Source organism: Hemitrygon akajei, chromosome 9 (genome assembly GCF_048418815.1).
Source record: "Hemitrygon akajei chromosome 9, sHemAka1.3, whole genome shotgun sequence".
NCBI lineage: Eukaryota > Metazoa > Chordata > Chondrichthyes > Myliobatiformes > Dasyatidae > Hemitrygon > Hemitrygon akajei.
The window spans coordinates 40,502,493-40,522,873 of NC_133132.1; the positions used below are offsets into that span (position 1 = coordinate 40,502,493).

The window sequence follows — 20,381 nt, forward strand, 5'->3', positions numbered from 1 at the left end:
CCAGGACTGAGATGCAGAGAAATTTCTTCACTCAGAGGGTAGTGGGGCTGTGGAATTTACTGCCCCAGAGAGCTGTGGAAGCTACTACACTCAATAAATTCAAAACGGAGATAGACATTTTCCTGGATAAAATTGGCATTAGGGGATACGGTGAGCGAGCAGGTAAGTGGACATGAGGCTAGGTTTAGATCAGCCATGTGATCTCCTGGACCAGTTTTCGATAGCCTGGATGGGTCGGAGAGGAATTTTCCAGATTTTTTCTCCTCAGTTGGCAACTCGGTTTTTTTCCCCCGGGTGATCACATGGGTTTGGGCGGGATGAATAATAAAATAAAATGGGCGGCATGGTGCCCTGTTGGTTGGCACTGTTGCCTTGTGGGATTCGGTGAAAACTAGAGTTAAGATTGGATCAGCCATGATCTTGTTGAATGGCGGAGCAGGCTTGAGGGGCCGATTGGCCTACTCCTGCTCCTATCTCTTATGTTCTTATGTTCTAATAAGGAATTAAATTAGCAAATAACTGATTAACAAAGCTAAGCAATATATCAACAATAATAAAAAATGTATAGTGCTAAGAATATTTTTTTTGAAAGAAAAAGAAGGAGAAAAAGAAACCCTACTAACTAACAAAAGCAAAAAAAAAACATTGGGAGCACAACCCCGGTCAATACATCAAACAAGCTTCAATAAAAGACATCAATTCGCCATCTCAAAACCACTTAAAGTAAAATCGGAAGGAAACCATATCAATTAACCCAAATCAGACGATAGTAGTGGACGAATGAACCCCACCTTTTCTCAAAATCGAATCGAGGATCAAAAGTTCGACTTCTGATTTTCCCCAAACTAAATCATAATATCGCTTGGGAAAACCATTGTGTCAATGTAGGAGCAGAAGTATCTTTCCATTTCAATAAAATAGCCCTTCTGGCCAATAATGTAACGAATGCAATTACATGTTGGTCTAATGAAGAAATACCATGAATATACTGATGGATTATACCAAATAAAACTGCCAATTTATTAGGTTGTAAATTAATTTTTAAAGCTTTAGATATTGTAGCGAAAATAGACTTCCAAAAATGTTTCAATACAGAACACGATCAAAACATATGTGTCAATGTGGCTGTCACGGTTTTACATCTGTCACACTGACTATCAACATTAGGAAACATTTTAGACAGTCTCTCCTTTGTCAAATAGTAACGATGTACAATTTTAAATCGAATTAAAGAGTGATTGGCACAAATCGAAGAAGAGTTGACCAACTTCAAAATCCGCAACCAATCTTTTGTTATCAAAGTCTTGTTAAGCTCTCTGTCCCAACCTTGCTTAATCTTAAGTGAAGGGTAATTGTGCTGCTGTAACAAAAAAAATTATAAATTTTCCCAATAAAACCCTTCACTAAAGGATCCATTTAAAAAATAATATCTAACAGGTCAGAAACTTGTATATATGGAAAATTACTTAAGTATTTTTGCAAGAAGTGTCTGACCTGAAGATATTGCAGGAAATGTGAGAACGAGAGAGAGTATTTAGTTACTAATTTCTCAAAAGACATCAGTCGGCCATCTTGGAACAAATTCGTGAAGGGATAAACCCCTTTATTCCTCCAAAGAAGAAAAGTAGGATCACTTAATGAAGGTTTCAATAAATAATTTCGATAAATTAAACTAAAAAGTTTAAAATTTTTAAGATTAAAAAATTACGAAACTGGAACCAAATTTGTAATGACTGCTTAATCACAGGATAATTTAAGTTAGTAATTTTGGCCAGTTGTACAGGCAGAGAAGCTGCCAATAATGAGGATAAATGAAACTGTTTCGCAGAATTCAATTCCAAATCAGCCCAAGGTGGTCGTTCATCTCTATCAGCCCAATATAACCAAAAACACATATTATGTATATTAACAGCCCAATAATACATTCTTAAATTAGGCAAAGCAAGACCTCCATCTTCTTTTAATTTTTGTAAATGACATTTAGCAATTCTTGGTCTTTTATTATTCCAAACAAAATATGAAATAATGGAGTCAACCCGATCGAAGAACTTCTTAGTTAAAAAAATAGGGATATTTTGAAATACATATAAAAATTTTAGTAAAATCATCATTTTAACTGCATGAGTTCGACCGACTAGCGAAAGTGTAAGTGGAATCCATCTGCAAAAAATTGCTTCATAAAATCCACTAAAGGAACCAAATTAGCTTTATAAAGATCTTTATGATTTTTAGTGATAATAATACCTAGTTTCAATAAACTAGGAATGGATTCTTCAGGATTCGAAATATAAATGAAAAGATCGTCAGTATAAAGGGAGATCTTATGAACAGTCCCATTTATAAAAATTCCATGAATATCTTTAGCTTCACGAAGTGCAATAGCCAAGGGTTCCAGCACCAAATTAATTAACAAAGGACTTAACAAACATCCTTGTCTCGTACCCCGTGATAGCCAAAAAAAGGAGATCTGCAATTGTTAGTAATAATAATAGCAATAGGGCTTTTATATATCATTCTAATCCACTTATTAAAATTAATACCAAAGCCGAATTTCTCTAAAGCATTAAATAAGTATTTCCATTCAACTCTATCAAATGCCTTTTCAGCATCAAGAGAGACGACACATTGGAGAGCCTTAGAAAAGTATGAATGTAACGTTCTCGCTCGGGTGTGACGTAACGCCGAGGTAAACGTCGAGATAAACCAGAATCAATGCAAACGAGGCCGCAGTAAGATTAACCATTTACTGTTCACTCTTCACATTAACGCATGGTGAAAACTGTTGAAAAACAATACAAGATTGGTACAGTGTTTGTTTCCTTCTAAATATCACATTTACATTGTGAATACTTGCAAAGGTAAAACTACAATAACTACATTACATTAAAGTGCAGCATACAGTCAGAATCTAGCTGCTCCATTGGCTGCTTTAGATACACTTCAATACAAACTATCCCGACTCTTTAACTGACGAAAAGGTAAACCTTACCGACCGTCGTTACTTTTAACAGAATCGGCGTTAACATTTTAACTCAAAATATCGATTATCTAATGACTTACAGCGTTGCTTTCACTGTGTCTTTGGTGCATAGAGAAACCCTAGCCGGCGTTATGGTGGCACATGTGAGTGACCCCCACCCTTGCGTGAATCTCAAACCGGTAATTTCCCACAAGACGCGGCGAACCTGGATGTGACGTCATCGCAGCCGCGATGTATTACAGACAAATCAATTGATTTAAACAATCCTAACTTCAACTAAAAAAATGCTAACAAATTACTACGCGAAAATATTATAAACTAAATAACTGCCATAAAGGCAGCACAATGAACATATAACATTTAACAATATCGGAACATTAGAAAAGGAATAACGGCCCTTTGCAAAACCTGTATGATCTTGAAATATAATTTTAGCGAAAAAATTCTCCAGCCGATCAGCCATTATTTGTGAGAGAATTTTAGCATCCACGTTTAATAATGAAATAGGTCTCTATGAAGCACAGTCAGAAGACTCTTTATCTTTCTTAAGAATTAAAGAAATAGAAGCTTCATAAAACGTGGGAGGTAACTCTCTCCTATCAAAAAAGGATCTTTAAGCGTTTCCAACATATATGAAGAGAGCAATTTTTAAAATTTTTTATAAAATCCTACAGAATAACCATCCAGCCCAGGATTTCCAGCTTTATCAGATTGCATTGAAAAAAAATAGCTTTCTGAATTTCGCTTTCAGTAATAGGAGCATCAAGAGTTTATTGATCTTTAGCAGAAATTTGAGGGAAATCAATCTTTTGTAAAAAGGCATTCATTTTAGAAGAATCACTGGAAACTATGATTTATAAAGTTCAATATAAAAGTCTTGAAAAATTTTAGTAATATCTTCATAATTGCGTGCTAAACTTGCATCTCCCTTGCGAATTTAAAAAAAAATGTCTTTTAGTTCTAACTGCTTTTAATTGAGATGCTAATAGCTTATTATTTTTATCTCCAAACACAAAAAATTGACTTTTCAATTTAAGTAAGTTTCTTTCAATAGAATAAGTTAATAATAAATTATATTGTTATTGGAATTCAACTCTTTGTTTAAATAAATCAATATTAGGAGAGATAATAAATATTATCCAAGTCTTTAATTTGTTTGGAAATTTTATCTAACTCTGTTTTTGTCTGTTTCTTAAGCTTAGCTGAATAAGAAATTATCTGACCGCGCAAATATGCTTTAAATGTATCCCATATAATCAATTTTGATACATCTCCCGTATTGTTAAAAAGAAAAAAATCTTTTATCTGAGTCTCAATAAATTTGACAAAGTCCGGACTTTGTAATAAATTTTCTGGTAAACGCCAAGGCAAATTTGCAATAGCAACGTCATTCAATTCAAAAGTTAAACTTAAAGGCGCATGATCCGAAAGAACTATAGCATCATATTCACATTTTTGGACTTTGGACAAAAATCGGGGATCAACTTTAACGTAATCGATTCTCGAATTTTTTTTTTGTGAACGTGTGAAAAAAAAAACAATAATATCTATCATTAGGATGTAAATATCTCCAAATTTCTACCAGGCCAAAATCAATTAGAAAAAAGTTAATAAGTGATGCAGAACAACTCGGAAGCCGCTGATTAGTTGAACTCTTGTCAATCAAAGGGTTTAAACAGCAGTTAAAATCACCACCCATTAACAACATATATTCATTTAAGTCCGGCAATAAAGCAAACGCATTTTTAAAAAAATAAACACATTTTTTAGTAGATTGGAACTTAAAGGTATTTCGAGGTTTACATCAAAGGCTCTAATGCAGAGAAAAATCACGTCACACTATGTAGATTCAGGTGATTTTGATGAATCGATTTTAGAGACGTTTCCAATAAGTAATCTAGAGATGCAGTTGCAAATCGAACAAATGAAGTTGGAACAAAATAAAGCAGAATTGGAGCGTTGTAGTTTAGAAGCTGAACATAAAAAGAGGGAATTTGAATATGCAATGGCGGAATTAAAGTCTGAGAATCAGTCTCCTGGTTCTAGAAAACCGTTTGTTGTTAGTCAAGAAATTAAATTGGTCCCTCCATTTAGTGAAACAGAAGTAGAAAGATATTTCCAACATTTCGAAACTATTGCTCAGATTTCAGAGTGGCTGAAAGATAAATGGTCAGTGTTGTTACAGAGTGTAATTGAAGGCAAAGCACAACAAGTTTATACAGCTTTAACTGCTGCGCAAGCACTTGATTATGATATTGTGAAACAGCAGATATTGAAGGCATATGAATTTGTCCCGGAAGCGTATAGAGAAAGATTCAGAAGTTTGAAGAAGTCTGTAAGAAATACTTAAGTGGAATTTGTCTATGATAAAGCTATGTGTTTAGAGAGATGGGTTTCCTCTAAAAATGTAAATGGGGACTATAATAAGTTGAAAGAGCTGATTTTAATGGAGGAATTTGAAAGAAGCATCCCTGTTGAAGTAAGGACCTACTTAAATGAGAGAGATACTGATACATTACAGGACTCTGCTGGATTAGCTGATGAGTATGCTTTAATCCATAATAATAAATTTCCTCATGGCAGAATTTTTAAGAGGAAAAATAACACAGAGACTCAAAGTAAAACAGAAATTAAATCAGAAGTTAATGAGAAAGGTAAGGAGGAAGGAAAACCTGTGAAGGAAAGCTAGTTTGGTCCTATTTGTAACTATTGTAAGAAACCTGGCCATGTAATAGCAAACTGTTTTCGATTGAAAAAGAAAGAGAAGGAAGCAGTCCCAGATGTTTGTGTGCAACATACTGAAACACCTGTAAAATTACAGGGTTCGATAAACACAAATGGGGTTTTGTTAGAGTCTGACCAAGTTAAAAAGGGATATGATCATTTTATAACTGAAGGGTTTGTATCCTTAAAAGAAGGATCTACTCCGGTGCCAATAAAAATCCTTAGGGATACTGGAGCTTCTCAATCACTGATATTAGACAGTGTATTGAAGTTTAATGAAGACTCTGATACTGGTGATGTAAATTATATACGAGGTGTTGTGAGTGCCTTTATGCCTGTACATTTGCATAAAGTAAATTTAAAGTCAGGGTTAGTTACAGGGCTTGTTAAAGTAGGATTACAGCCGAGCTTACCTGTGAAGAATATTTCTTTATTGTTAAGTAACGACTTGGCAGGTGGACAAGGTTTTCCTGACGTGCATTTGACAATGGAGTTACAGGAACCACAGATGAATTCTAACACAGATTCTTCCTGTGTTGTGACTAGAGCTATGGCTAAAAAAATTGATGCGCAGAATGAGGTTGTTACTCATGACTGTTCAACTCAGGATTCGAGTTTTGAGGATGTGTCAGAGAGTTTCTTACCTTCATTGTTTGAACAAGATTCTTGGAGTAAGTCTGACTATGAAGATTTATCTCTGTCTCGGAAGGAGATGATAGCAGAGCAGAGTAGAGACCCTGAGATTATAAAATTAAGAGAACAAGCTCTACCAGATAGTGAAATTGATAAGGTGCCAGTAGGATATTACTTTGAAAAGGGAGTGTTGATGAGGAAGTGGAGATCGCCTACAATTCCTGCAAGTGATGAATGGAATATTGTTTATCAGGTAGTTGTCCCTAAAGTTTATCGAAATGAGACTTTGACTTTAGCTCATAGTGTGCACTTAGGTGGACATCAAGGGGTAAGGAAAACTGTGGATAAGATTTTAAAACATTTTTACTGGCCTGGTCTAAGAAAATATGTGGCGATGTTTTGTAGAACGTGCCATACTTGTCAAATTGTGGGTAAACTAAATCAAGTTACACCAGTGGCTCCATTACAACCTATTCCAGCATTTGGTGAACTGTTTTCTAAAGTTATTATAGATTGTGTAGGTCCATTACCAAAGGCAAAAACTGGTTATCAGTACTTGTTGACGATTATGTGCACTTCGGCTAGGTTTCCAGAGGCAGTACCACTTAGGAATATAACAGCTAAAACTGCGACAAAGGCTCTTATAAAATTCTTTACTTATTTTGGATTACCTAAGGAAATACAATCTGATCAAGGCAGTAATTTTATGTCTGGATTGTTTCAACAGATAGTTTATAAATTGGGAGCTAAGCAAATCACTTCGTCTGCATACCATCCAGAGTCGCAAGGTGCCTTGGAGAGGTTTCATTCTACCCTCAAGAATATGATTAGGACATATTGTGTGGAAAATGAAAGTGATTGGGATGAGGGTATAAACTTAATTTTATTTGCAGTAAGGGAATCGGTACAAGAATCTTTAGGTTTCAGTCCATTTGAACTTGTATTTGGGCATAGAGTTAGAGGACCTTTAGCTTTATTAAAAGAACAGTGGATTAGTAAGGAAATGCACACTAATTTGTCGGACTATGTTTTGAAATTTAAGGACAGGTTACATAAAGCTTGTTGCTTAACCAAGGAAAATTTAAAATTGGCTCAAGAGAAAATGAAAACCTAGTACGACAAAGAAGCTGGGATGAGGATGTTTAAGCCTGGAGATAAGGTGCTGGTTCTTTCCCCAGTGCAAACGAATCCAATACAAGCTAGATTTCATGGGCCTTATGAAATTGTGTCTAAAATCAATGATGTGGAGTACGTGATAAAAATTCCAGATCGTAGAAGGGCAACACAACATTGCCATTAAATATGATAAAGCCATATTACGAGAAACAATCTGCTACTGTGACTGTTGTGGTTAATGACAATGAGTCTGATCTGACTAGGAACATGATAGATGATTCATCTGAATTTCATTCTAAATCCAACATTGTTTCTGTCAAGTTACCAAATTCCTCCATTCTGGAAAATATTGATGAGAAATTAGCACATTTACAGCCATAGCAGAAACAGCAGATGAAGCAATTAATTTTTAAATATAAGGATTTGTTTCCAGACGTTCCGAGAAGGACTACTATAGCTTCACATGATGTAGATGTTGGAGATGCCAAACCCATTAATCAACACACATATAGGATGAACATGGAAAAATATGAACTTGCTGAGAAAGAAATTAAATATATGTTAGAGAATAATATTATTAGACTTTCTAACTCGAATTGGAGTTCACCTTGTGTTATGGTGCCAAAACCAGATGGTAGTATTAGGTTTTGTACGGACTATAGGAAGGTGAATGCTGTAACGAAAACAAATGCATATCCAATCCCTAGAGTAGATGATTGTGCAGATAAAGTGGGAAAAGCAAAGTTCCTTACAAAGATTGATTTATTGAGAGGGTATTGGTGTGTTCCACTAACGGACAGAGGTAGAGAGATTTCTGCATTTCCAACTCCATCTGGGCTATATGAATATAATGTTCTTTCATTTGGGATGAAGAATGCCCCAGGTACTTTCCAGAGGATGATTAACTCTGTGTTTCAGGGATTGAAAGATACAGTTGCTTATATTGATGATTTAGTGACAGGCAATGATACTTGGAAAGCACACATTATTGCGGTGGAGAAATTGTTTGAAAGGCTTTCAAAAGCTAACTTAACTATGAATTTAGCTAAAAGTGAATTCGGACATGCCACTGTGACTTACCTTGGTTATGTTGTGGGTCAAGATAAGGTAGTGTCAGGTTCCGGTCCGGCCCAGAATCCGCGTTCCGGGTCTCGATCCGGTCCGAGGGCTCCGGACTCCGGGTCTTGCAGCTGTCCCTCCCGGCCCCTTTGAGCCTGTTAAGATCAGCCTGGATCAAGGAGGCACACCAGTGGTCAGTTCGGCTGCAGGTGTTTATAAGGGGCCGTGGGACGGAGACCGGGCGGGTGGTCGTTTTGTTCTGTATCCTGTTCTGCCCTGGTGGCCGCCTTGCTTGGAATCCTGTCCTACCCTGGTTGCTGTTCTGTATATGCTCTATCCGGTTGGTCTTGTTCCCCTGCTTCTCTCCTGTGCGCTGGTCCCGCTGTTCCGCCTTAATTTCTTTGCTTGCGCTGCCACGCTGTCGGTTGCCTTTCCCAATTTACCAATATACCCGCTGGATCACTGTAGTTTTGCTGCTTACCCTGGACACAGCATCCTACCCGTTGCCTCCGTCGGGCGGATCTGGCCGGACTGCCGCTGCTCGGCGGGGGTTCTGCCCCTTCCTACCCGTTGCTTCCGTCGGGCGGGTCCGACCGGACTGCCTCTGAACGGCATGGGTTCTGCCCCCTCCTACTTGTTGTCTCTGTCGGGCGGGTGAAGCCGGACTGCCGCTGCCCGGCGGAGGTTCTGCCCATTCCAGCTATTTCTCCCTAAGTGTTGTGCCCCGCACCTGCCCAGGTGTCCGCGACTGGCCCAGGCCTCCGTGTTTTCCGCCTGGGAGGCGGCCCTGCCCGGGATCCATGTGGCCCGCCCTAAGGACTCCTACCCTTTCCTCCCCTCGTTTCCAATGGATTGTGCCCATGGATCCCTGCGGCCCGCCATGAGGAATCTGCCTGCCTGCCTGCCCCGAACTGTGGGATCTGCCTGCCTGCCTGCCTGCCCCGAACTGTGGGATCTGCCTGCCCCGAACTGTGGGATCTGCCTGCCTGCCTGCCCCGAACTGTGTGATATGCCTGCCTGCCTCGTCTGAACTCTTGGATCCAGCCCCGCCTGCATTAACCCTTACATGCCATGGCATCCTCATCCTGTCCTCCCCCTAGTACTTGAGTGTCTGCATCCTGCGTTTTGGTCCATCCGGCTCCCGTTCCTGACAGGTAGCTACTGTTCTCCCAAAAGTTCCGGCAATTTTATAGATTCCCACTCCAACGGGAAGAAAAACTCTCAGGAGATTCTTGCGAATGGTAGGATATTATCGAAAATTTTGTAAGAATTTTGCTAATGTTATCCTTCCATTAACTAACCTCTTGAAGAAGAATGAGAAGTTTGTGTGGACAGTGCCTTGTCAAGAAGCATTTGAGAAATTGAAAGCTATGATATGTCAACAACCTGTGCTTTAGGCACCTGACTTTGAAAAACCTTTTTCATTAGCTGTAGATGCTAGTGATGAGGCTGCAGGAGCAGTATTATTGCAAAGAAATGAAGGTGATGAGGTTGATCATCCAGTAGCTTACTTTTCTACGAAATTTAATAAGCATCAAAGAAAGTATTCAACAATAGAGAAGGAATTGTTATCCCTTGTTTTAGCTTTAGAACATTTTGAAGTATATGTTGGTACAACTCAAAAACCACTTATCCTTTACACTGATCATAATCCGTTAATGTTTCTGAGTAAGATGAAAAACAATAACAGAAAGTTATTAAATTGGAATTTGATGTTACAAGAGTACAATATTATGATAACTCATATTAAAGGTAAAGATAATGTGATTGCTGATTGTCTATCTCGATGTTGAATGTACAATGTATTTTTTTAATGGAGTGTTGTTTTTTAACATTTGTAACACTCCTACTGTATTGTAAGTTGTAAGATGCTATATGATAATACTATGTATACTGTGTATGTTATAAAATTTATACATTTGGGTTTTTTGTAAATAATTGTTAAAATTTTGTTTTTGACAGACCAATTTTTTTTTGGAGGGAGGTGTTACGTACCCGTGGGTATCTTGTACTTGTCACGTGATAGTGGTGTTGAAGCTATACTAGACCTAAGGTAATGGTCTTGTGATGGTGGAGTAACGTCATTTTCCCGCCAGTAGAGGTCATGTGACAAGTATTTTTTTTACAGGAGGAGTAAAAAGGAGGACCCTTCCCTGTGAGGAGGGGCAGTTCGTGGCGGGATTTGCCATTTTGAGTCCACGCTACTGCGTGGTCCAATATTATTACACAGTTTGATTGAAAGGTGGAATTTTATTTAATGCCTAAAGTTTAAAAGGTCATTGCCAGCAGTTTCTTTAAAATACTGCTTGTTAAAAATCAGTGGAGAGTGAAGATCGGAGTTCGGGGGCTAAAAGATTGAGGAAAGTCGATTTCGACGGTGAAACAGGTTCGACCTTGTTTGATCCTCATTCGGAAGGAATTCGTTGGCTGTGCCCGTGTTAACCCCTGCAATAATAGAAGAAAGGTTTGGGGACAGTTTCATCAAAGAAACGGCCTTTAAGCCATTTCAATTTTATCTTCGAAAATTCTCCAGGAAAAGTATAGTTCGACTGGGAACCGCAACAACACGACGTGAAAGAGAATTTAAATCGTCTAAAAAGTCTCTCCTTTAATGGACTGTAAGCATTTTGAACTTTCGCAGTACTACTTTGAAGAACTGTTTTTGCAACATACCTTTAAGAACTGTTTAAGTTGCCGCACACCAGCTGATTTCCAGTTGGGTTAGTCGTTTGATTTTGGGGTTTACTTTTGGGGTTTGATTTTCAGTGTTTAAATAAATGTTTTATTTGTTATAAAAAACCCTGCCTCACTTATATATTTATTGTTGCTGAATCCGTAACACATCATGCTCATAAGACAGTCACAAAATACCCACGGGGTATGTAACAGATGGCTATGGCTTATGCTCAATGGAGTTTAGAGTAATGAAGGGGGATCTCACTGATAACGATTGGATATTGATTGGCCTAGAGAGAATGGATATGACGAGGATGTTTCTGTCAGTAGAACTGTCTAGCGTGTGAGGGTAGAGCCTCAAAACACGAGGATGCCACTATAGAACAGAGATGAGCAAGTTGCCGAACCATAAGTGGTGAATGTGTGGAATTCATTGCCACAGGTAGCTGTGGAGGTCAAGTCATTGGCTGTATTACAGCGGAGATTGATACGTTCCTGCTGAGTAAGGGTATCAAAGGTAGCAGGGAGAAGGCAGGAGAATGGGGTTGAGAGGTAAAATTATTCAGCTGTGATACCTAATTCGTCTTCTATATTTATAGCTTTATAGACATCCAACAGTTAGTTGGGAAACTAGGAGATTCTGTGATGGCAAAGGGTATATGAGGTACAGACAGGGTAAATGTGAGCAGGCCTTTTTCATCCAGGATGGGTGAGAGAAGAACTAAGGGTCATTGGCTAAGGGTGAAAGGTGAAAAATTAAAAGGGAAACCTCTCCATTTTGAAGGCGGTGAGGGCTGCCTGTAGAAATGGTGGTTGTAGGTTTGATTTCAACATCTAAGAAAAAAAAATGGATAAGTACATAGCTGGCTGTGGTGTGGATGGTTGGATCCAGGTGCAGGCAATGAGATTAGGCAGAATAACATTTCCGCACAAACTAGATAGGCTGATAGGCCTATTTCTGTGATGCACTGCTCTAGGACTCTACGTCTAATTATATAGATTTTTAATAACCAATATATATTTACAGCCAGTACAGTAATCTTAACATTTGGTGGCGGTTGCCCTGAAGTAAATAATGCAAATAACCAGATTCTACACCCCCAAGTTTGGGTGAGATCAGAACTAGACACCATAATTTAAAGGTGAAAGATAGTTATGAATGGGAAGGAGTAAGGAGAGCTATGATCGGGGTGCAAGTACAGATGATAGGACTATGCTGAAAACATGGTTGCCATGAACTAGAAAGGACAAAGTTCTTGTTTATGTGCTGTTGTGCTTTGTGATTCTGACCTTAAGCGATTAATTCCAGAATAATATGCTGCCTTCATGGTGCCGGGGTTGAATCTGTTTCAGTCCAGATGTGGAACATTCTGAAGGGTGAGAGTGAGCGACCGTAAACCCTTGTGCACCTTCACACAAATAACATAGGTAGAGAAAGGGATGTGGTCCTGGAGAGCTAATATGGGGTAATAGGGAATAGGTTAAAAAGCAAGTCCTCACGGGTAGTGATCTCAGTTCCAAGTGCTAGTTAGGATAACAATAAGAGGATTACGGCAGATGAATGTGTTGCTGAAGAGTTAGTACAGGAGGCAGGATTCAGAATTTTGGACCAATGGGATTGCTACTGGCTGACGGGTGATGTGTACAAAAGGGACAGGGTTGCACCTGAACTGGAGTAGGGCCAGGATTCTAACGGGTATTTTTGCGAGTGTTACTGGAGCAGATTTAAATGAAATAGGCTTAGGGCGGGATCTAAAATGGCACTAGGGCAAACGGTATAATCCAAAGTGGATCTGGAAGAATGATCGTCACAGGTACTGAAAGGCTTGTTTTGCATACTGTTGATACAGATCAGATCATTACTCGGTGCCTTGAGGTGGTACAAGGTGAAATAATAGAGCCGCCACAGTAACTTAGCAGTTAGTGTGACGCAGATGCAGTACGCAATGTTCCAGGGTTCCGAGTTTAATTCTACCGTCCTCTGTAAGAAAGCCTGTATATTCTTCACATCAGTTCGTGGGTTTAGTCTGGTGTGCTCCGGGTTCCAACACAATCCAAAGACATACCACATTGTAGGTTAATTGGTCATTGTAAATTGTCTTGTGATTAGGCTGGGGTTAAATAGGTAGGTTTCTAGGCGACATGACTCATTGGGCAGAAGGGACTGTTCCTCCCGGTATCCTATACAAATAAATTAATCCAAACAGCTACTAAAAGTACAGTGCTGTAAATGATAAAGTGCAAGGTCACAATGAGGTAGAATGTAACGTCAAGAGTCCATCTCAGTGTGCCAAGACACTAGTTAATATTCTTATTGCAGTGGGATGAAGCTGTCTTTGTGTCTAGTGGCACAGGGTTTAAATTTTTGTATCTTCTGCACAATGGGAGAGCGGAGAAGAGAGAACATCGAGGGTAGTTGGGGGTTTTGAACATCTTGGCTACTTTGCTGAGGCAATGAGAAGTTCGAACAGAGTGCATAAAGGGGAGGCTAGATTCTGCGATATGCTGAGGTATGTCCACAACATTCTGCTGTTTCTTCCACGCACAGGCAGAGCAGTTGGCATACCAAACCGTTATGCATTCAGATGAGATGCTTTCTATGATGCAGTGATTAAAATTGGCAGGTGTCGATTGGAACATAACAGATTTATTTAGCCTCCTGAAGAAATGGTATTTGTGATAGTTCCTAGTCATCGTGTCTACGTGGATTGGCCAGGAGAAGCAATTGGTATAGCAACGGTAGCTCTTAGCTCTCTCAGCCTCAACATCGTTGACTGGAAGTTGATACAAAATTGACTGGGAATCAAAGCACCAGGATAGAAAGTGGAGAAAGGTACAGGAGCCTCGGAACCTACAACACCAGGTTCAGGAACAACTAATTACATAACTGTTCCAAAAACCTATGGACTCACTTTCAAGGCTCTTCTTTCATATTTTCGATATTTATAGCTGATTTATTTATTAATATTATCATTTTATTTTGTTATGTTTTCTTTTTACATCTGGATATTGCTCACTTGTCCGTATTGTTGGGTACAGCACAGGCCTCCCCACCATTCAGCACGTCTGTACAGAGAGCTGTTGCAGGAAAGCAGCATCCATCATCAAACACCGCCACCATTCAGCTCATGTTCTCCTTTCGTTGCTGCCATCAGGAAGAAAGTACAGGCGCCTCGGCACTCACATCACCAGGTTCATCATCAGGCATTACCCTTCAGCCATCAGGCTCTTGAAGCAGAGGGGATAATTTTCTCAAATCCATTCACTCCATCACTGAATTATTCTCACAACCAATGGACACTCTCTCAAGGGATTCGTCATCTCATCCTCTCAATAGGCATTGCCTACTTGCTTGGTTATTTATTTGTTTATTTATGTATTAATAAATTTGTTTATTTTTGTGCTTGAAAAGTTTGTTGTCTTTAGCAGAATAATTATCCATTTTGTGTGCAGGTTTGCATTGATTCTGTTGTGTTTCTTTGTATTTACTCTAAATGCTCACAAGAAGATGAATCTCAGGGTTGTATGTGGTGACATTTTCGAACTTTGTTAAAAATACAAACGTTTGTACTTTGAACTTTGAGCTTCGAAGGGTATAGCATAAGTTAATGCCATTTTGAATACATGTGTAAAGAAGGACAGGCAGGAACAAGTTAATATCTAGTGAAAGACTGATGGATTGCATCTGTGTGTTTTAATGAAAGATCATGAGGATTTGAGCGATGAACCTATAGCATGGATCAGCACATGGAAATATGATGTAGCTATTACAGAGAACTGGTTGTAAGACAAATAGGTCTGGATGTTTAAAGTTGTATTAGGAAGTAATTGTATTTCAGGAGTACTTGTGATAACAAAATGTTGTGCCAATGTTGATGAAGCGCGATTCTTCCAGTTATATCTGCGTTGAGTATACACTTAATTCTGAAAGACAGATCAAATCTCCTGTTATTAAAATTTGGTGTATATTGGCAACAAAGCCAAAGCCGAGTTCTTCACAATTGTTGCATAACATACGCTTGGCTCAGAGGTCAATATGTCTCGCTCTCCCAAGGATTGGCGAGAACAGAAAGGTCATGTGGCAGACTATTACTTCTGTCTGACCAGTGTGTCTGGTTTCTCTGCTAAAAGCAAGAAATTAATTAAATACCCCAATCTCATTTCAGCCATGAGACCTGTGCTGTACGACAATAGTCTTACAATACCAAACCCGCCAGAGACAGGGTCTAGAGGAGGCAGGCGAAGATACCATGATGTACGAGCCAGGAATGGAAAACGACACTTATTCTGATACAGATTTAAAATCCTTTATGTCGAATGTAACTCATCCGATAATTCAACCTGAGTTAAATGAGCTGGTCAGAGACTTGGGTTTGTCAAAGGCAATATGATAATTACTGGGTTCAAGATCACAACGATGGAATTTGCTTCGTCAACCACAAAAATTTCCGTGAAGAATTTCAATATTTGAAACCGATGTTTCCCACAGCAACTTATGTCATGACCAAGGAAGGCATTTTTGTGGGTCCCCAACTCAAACAGATCATCAATGTCAAGCAATTTGAGAAACTTCTAGTGGGATCGGGGACAATGAAGAATGCAGTGGAAAATACCTTGACCACTGCAGAGCACCAAACTGGTTAACAACATGTCGCAAATACAAAACAATAAAGTGCAACATGTTACTAAAGATTCATTTTCTGCATTTCCATTTGGACTTCTTCCCTCAAATCTAGGCGCTGTCAGTGATGCTGCATGGTGAAAGGTTTCACCAGGACATTGCAGCCATGGACAAGTTGTATCAAGCAATTAGAATCCATCAATGATGGCTGTCCTATTGTTGGACACTTAAGCGAGAAGCCTCAGGCACTGAGTACAAATGAAAATCATCAACACAACATTTTAGCATCATTGAACTATTGCAAAGTGTAAACACCGTTATGCAATTAAATGGATTATATTCAATAAAAATAAAAATTCTTGTTTCTCCAAATTCTTACGTGATTCAAGAAGTCGGAGATTATATTTCTGTTCAGCTTCAAGCAGTCTATCATAGCCATAAAATGTTCTGAGGAAGCTACACTTAGAAAACACATTGCTGTCCAGTGTAACCGGGCAGGTGGAGATTCATCAAAAAACAAACGTCGGTGGTGAGGATGGATATGTCAGTGAAAGTGACTGAAATGGTCGTCTCAGCTTTTGGTTCAAGGTCAGTTTTATATTAATGTTTCAATAACTTAACAATTTGAATGAATGGATATTTAACCCCATTTTTCAACTCCTCTCTGAATTTTCTCTGAGTTAGAGCATAAATACACGTGTTGGTACAGGAACCGAGAAGCCTCAGCATTAAACCAAATTCCTGGAAAATAAACTCTGGAGTATTAAGGTTTCTGTCGGTATAATTAAAGTTTATAACAAACCAGTTTAAGGAATGCACAACATATGTTATCCACATCAGAATAAAATTGGCAGACAAAGCAAAGAGTAAAACGATGGATTTCCTCCTGTTCTCCGTCTCTGGGTCAGCGCGGTTCTCTCCCTTACTGTTGGTACGGAGTCCCTTGCGGAGGCGATTGGCTGTAATAATGTTCCTGACAGTCAGGGCATTAAACACCAAGATCAATGCAATTGGAATCAGTGGCGTTAATAAACTGTGAATCCACTCGTATACAGCCCAGAAAAGCGAGCTTAGATAATATGGGGTTTCAACACAAAACCATGGGACGTTATTAATAATCACCCCGGGTACATAAATAAAGTACCAGGTGATGGATCGTAAACATGCGACGGCGCTCACTGTTACTAAAACCACAGTAGCTGTTTTCTCGGAACAATACCTTGTTTTGAGCTTCTGACAACAAATTGCCACATAACGGTCAAAGGTGAAAGCGACTGTGAACCAAACAGAACAGTCCAAAGCTGCCAGAGACAAAACAACTTTAACTGAACACACAGGAGTAATGAACAGGAAAGTAATTGGGAAATGTATGTTATTAATTCGATTCAATATTACATTGATAATGACCAGTATTAGATCCGCTGTAGACATTCCAATCAGGTAACGAGTGATGCATTTGGAGAGACCACACTTCCCTCGATTCAGGACCACAATCGCCACGAAATTCACTGCAAGAGGAAGAATTAGACAGAAGCAGTTAGTTTCTGGACTGACAGAAGCATCAGATACACGATCACATACCAGATATGATAACTACAATAGTACAGGCAGAAATCAGTTCATCGTCGTTTCCAAGACTGAAGTTGCGACAATTCCGCGCGAACATTGGAAGTGTGAGCGCAGAGCTGGCAAGCAACAACCGAGCAGTACTGGACGTGGGAACTTCCAAAGCCAAGCATCATAGTACTATGTTCCACCGATGGACAGATCTCGGAATATGGCAGCGTGCGGGCGAATACAGTTGGGAAGGACTGGACCTGAGGTTGCTCAGTGTTGACTGCAGTCTCTGAGATTACATGTCAACAGGTCAAATAGACAAAGAAAGGCTTCTCCTGATTCCCACCGACCTTTCTCATTCAACCGATGAACGGATTCTCCTCGATGCTGAAGGACACTTGAAAGAAGCAGTGAAGGTAGTAACGACTGTTAGGGTTAATGTTAGGGTTAATTCGAGACTGCCATTACAGGTCAGGAGTGGCTCACGTAATGCGAGGGAGGGGGGAAGCGAAACTGGGGACTCCGCTACACCGAAACTACCAGTGTCACGCGATTCAGTAAACAAAAGAAACAGGTAACTCGTGAGTGTATGGCGTCGCCATAATAATATAGTAATAAGTGCCCGATATTACCTAATATGTAGCGGGGGGTTGTGCTGGGGGGAAAAGGGATATAAATAAGAGCAGATTGTAAGGGGAAGTCGGAACGCGCCTTCTCCAGCGACTCCGTGGATTCGCTGTGCCAGTTACGGATTCTGCAATAAACCAAAGTTTTGTAATATTCCGGTGTTGGTTGTCTCTCTTCCTAAACGAACACAGGGCAGAATTTCAAGCCCAACATTTGGTGACCCCGACGTGGGGAGGGAGAGACAACACAGGCTGGCGGGTCCGACAGCAGACAACTTGCGGCCGCAAGCTCGACTAAGGTCAGAAAGTGCCTGTTATATCGAAGACTTCCACTAGATAGTTAAATCACTGAGTTAGACCTTGTCTGCTGACGGATCCTCACCAACCCCAAATTACCCTGGGAGAGATCATTCCCGGTGCAGAATCGTGACTGGTAAGTACTAACTCTTATCTGTTTTAGGAAGATCCTCCGCCCGTGGAAAAGTCTTCTGAGTGAGGGTACCCGCCGCCCACGAAGGGCATAAAAGTCTCAGGAGTGAGGAGGAGAAGAGAAAAGTGTCGCGGTACACCGTAGTACACAGGGATACTGACGGCGCCTACCTTAGACTGGTTGTTAAGAGGAGAAATCTCCCACGCGAAGGTCAGGTTTTGAAAGGCGACCGTCCCACATTTGATCCTCTCTGTGTACTAGGGAGCCATGGAGCACTTCAATTTCGAGTTACCGAAACTCAGACATGTGTGTGTTGAGTAACAGAGTATATGAGAGTTTTTAGAAATATGGTAAAATTGATAACTGTGCGAGTTCAATAATCTAACAGTGAGCAGCCGCAGGGGTCGGACACCATCAAGGTAGGAGTGGAAGTGTTCCTCCGAGGCCCGGGGAAGCTCACCTGGAACGGAAAACGGTGGCATGGTCCATACCCTGTCACCGAGGTCTCCAACAGGGCATTAAAAGGTAAGAAGGGAGGGGGACAATAACTGGCATCATTTTCTACTGGCTAAATAAGACCTCTGGCAAGTGGGGAGCGTTTCTGGGACAGTCGGCTCTAGGACTGTCTATTTCAATTGCTATCTTTATTACGTGTGGTTGTTGTTGCGGGACTATAGATCGAGCCTTGACCGGAAAGGATGGACCTCCACCGGCGTACCAGGCACCCTTGTTCCCGGTGGAAGGGGAGGACACGGCCCTCCCGGAAAGCGGACGCGCTATGGGAGGACACGGACTGAAATGGACCATGGCAAGGGCGGGATTGTGAATTTGTTCTTGAATAAGTTTTCTGAAATGTTGCATGCTACTTGTAAAAATTGCGGATGTTTAGGGAACCCCTACCCATATTTTGTGACCCTAGGTCGGACAAAACAGGATAAGCAAATAGGGAGGACACGCCAAAGAGTGCCGGGGGACGCTCACCTCCCTGCCTGATCCCGGCAGCGCGGAAAAGCTTGTAAGGGATGTGGCCTCTGGGAGGCCAAGGGAGGGAGTGTTAGGGTTAATGTTAGGGTTAATTCGAGACTGCCATTACAGGTCAGGAGTGGCTCACGTAATGCGAGGGAGGGGGAAAGCGAAACTGGGGACTCCGCTACACCGAAACTATCAGTGTCACGCGATTCAGTAAACAAAAGAAACAGGTAACTCGTGAGTGTATGGCGTCGGGCCAATAAGATGGACACAAGTGCCCGATATTACCTAATATGTAGCGGGGGGTTGTGCTGGGGGGAAAAGGGATATAAATAAAAGCAGATTGTAAGGGGAAGTCGGAACGCGCCTTCTCCAGCGACTCCGTGGATTCGCTGTGCCAGTTACGGATTCTGCAATAAACCCAAGTTTTGTAATATTCCGGTGTTGGTTGTCTCTCTTCCTAAACGAACACAGGGCAGAATTTCAAACCCAACATTACGACCCAGAAGATTGTTCGACCCGCAGTGACAGAAATTAACCGGTGAATTCTCAGAGCAACGTCTAGGGTAATCTTCCAGTGATTCCAGTCATGGTTTCGTTTCTGTGCTGTATCATTCTCTGAGATTCTTTATGTATCAGAACAGCGATCGGCTTTTCCAGTCAGGTAACCCGCGTTTCTGTTAATAACGCCTGGTTTCTGTATCATGCAGTGGGACAAAATACAATCTCCCCCATCTCACCTTTCACTGCATTCGGTCACCCAGCTACTGAATCAGCGGTATAGTTTCTGTGCTATGCCATTTTACACAAATAAATGGCTCATTGGATCTCTGAACTCCTCCGGAGCTGCGATGCATCAGCGGTCAGCGAAAGCAAAATACATTCAGTAAATTTAGTTACATTGCAAACAAAATGTTTAGAAAGTTGGGAGTTGGACCACACTGGGCCGTGATCCCACTGACTGAAGCGGCAACACTAAATATATGCCTT

General features: G+C 40.4%; 1 long non-coding RNA gene across 1 annotated transcript; it reads right to left on the reverse strand.

Moving 5' to 3' along the window:
• Positions 1-2,730: 2,730 nt before the first annotated feature.
• On the reverse strand, positions 2,731-3,148 carry LOC140732756 (uncharacterized). The gene is made up of 2 exons (XR_012100121.1): positions 3,061-3,148; positions 2,731-2,779 (listed from the first exon to the last, which is right to left on the reverse strand). It is a non-coding gene; the product is annotated as an uncharacterized lncRNA (long non-coding RNA).
• Positions 3,149-20,381: the final 17,233 nt, after the last annotated feature.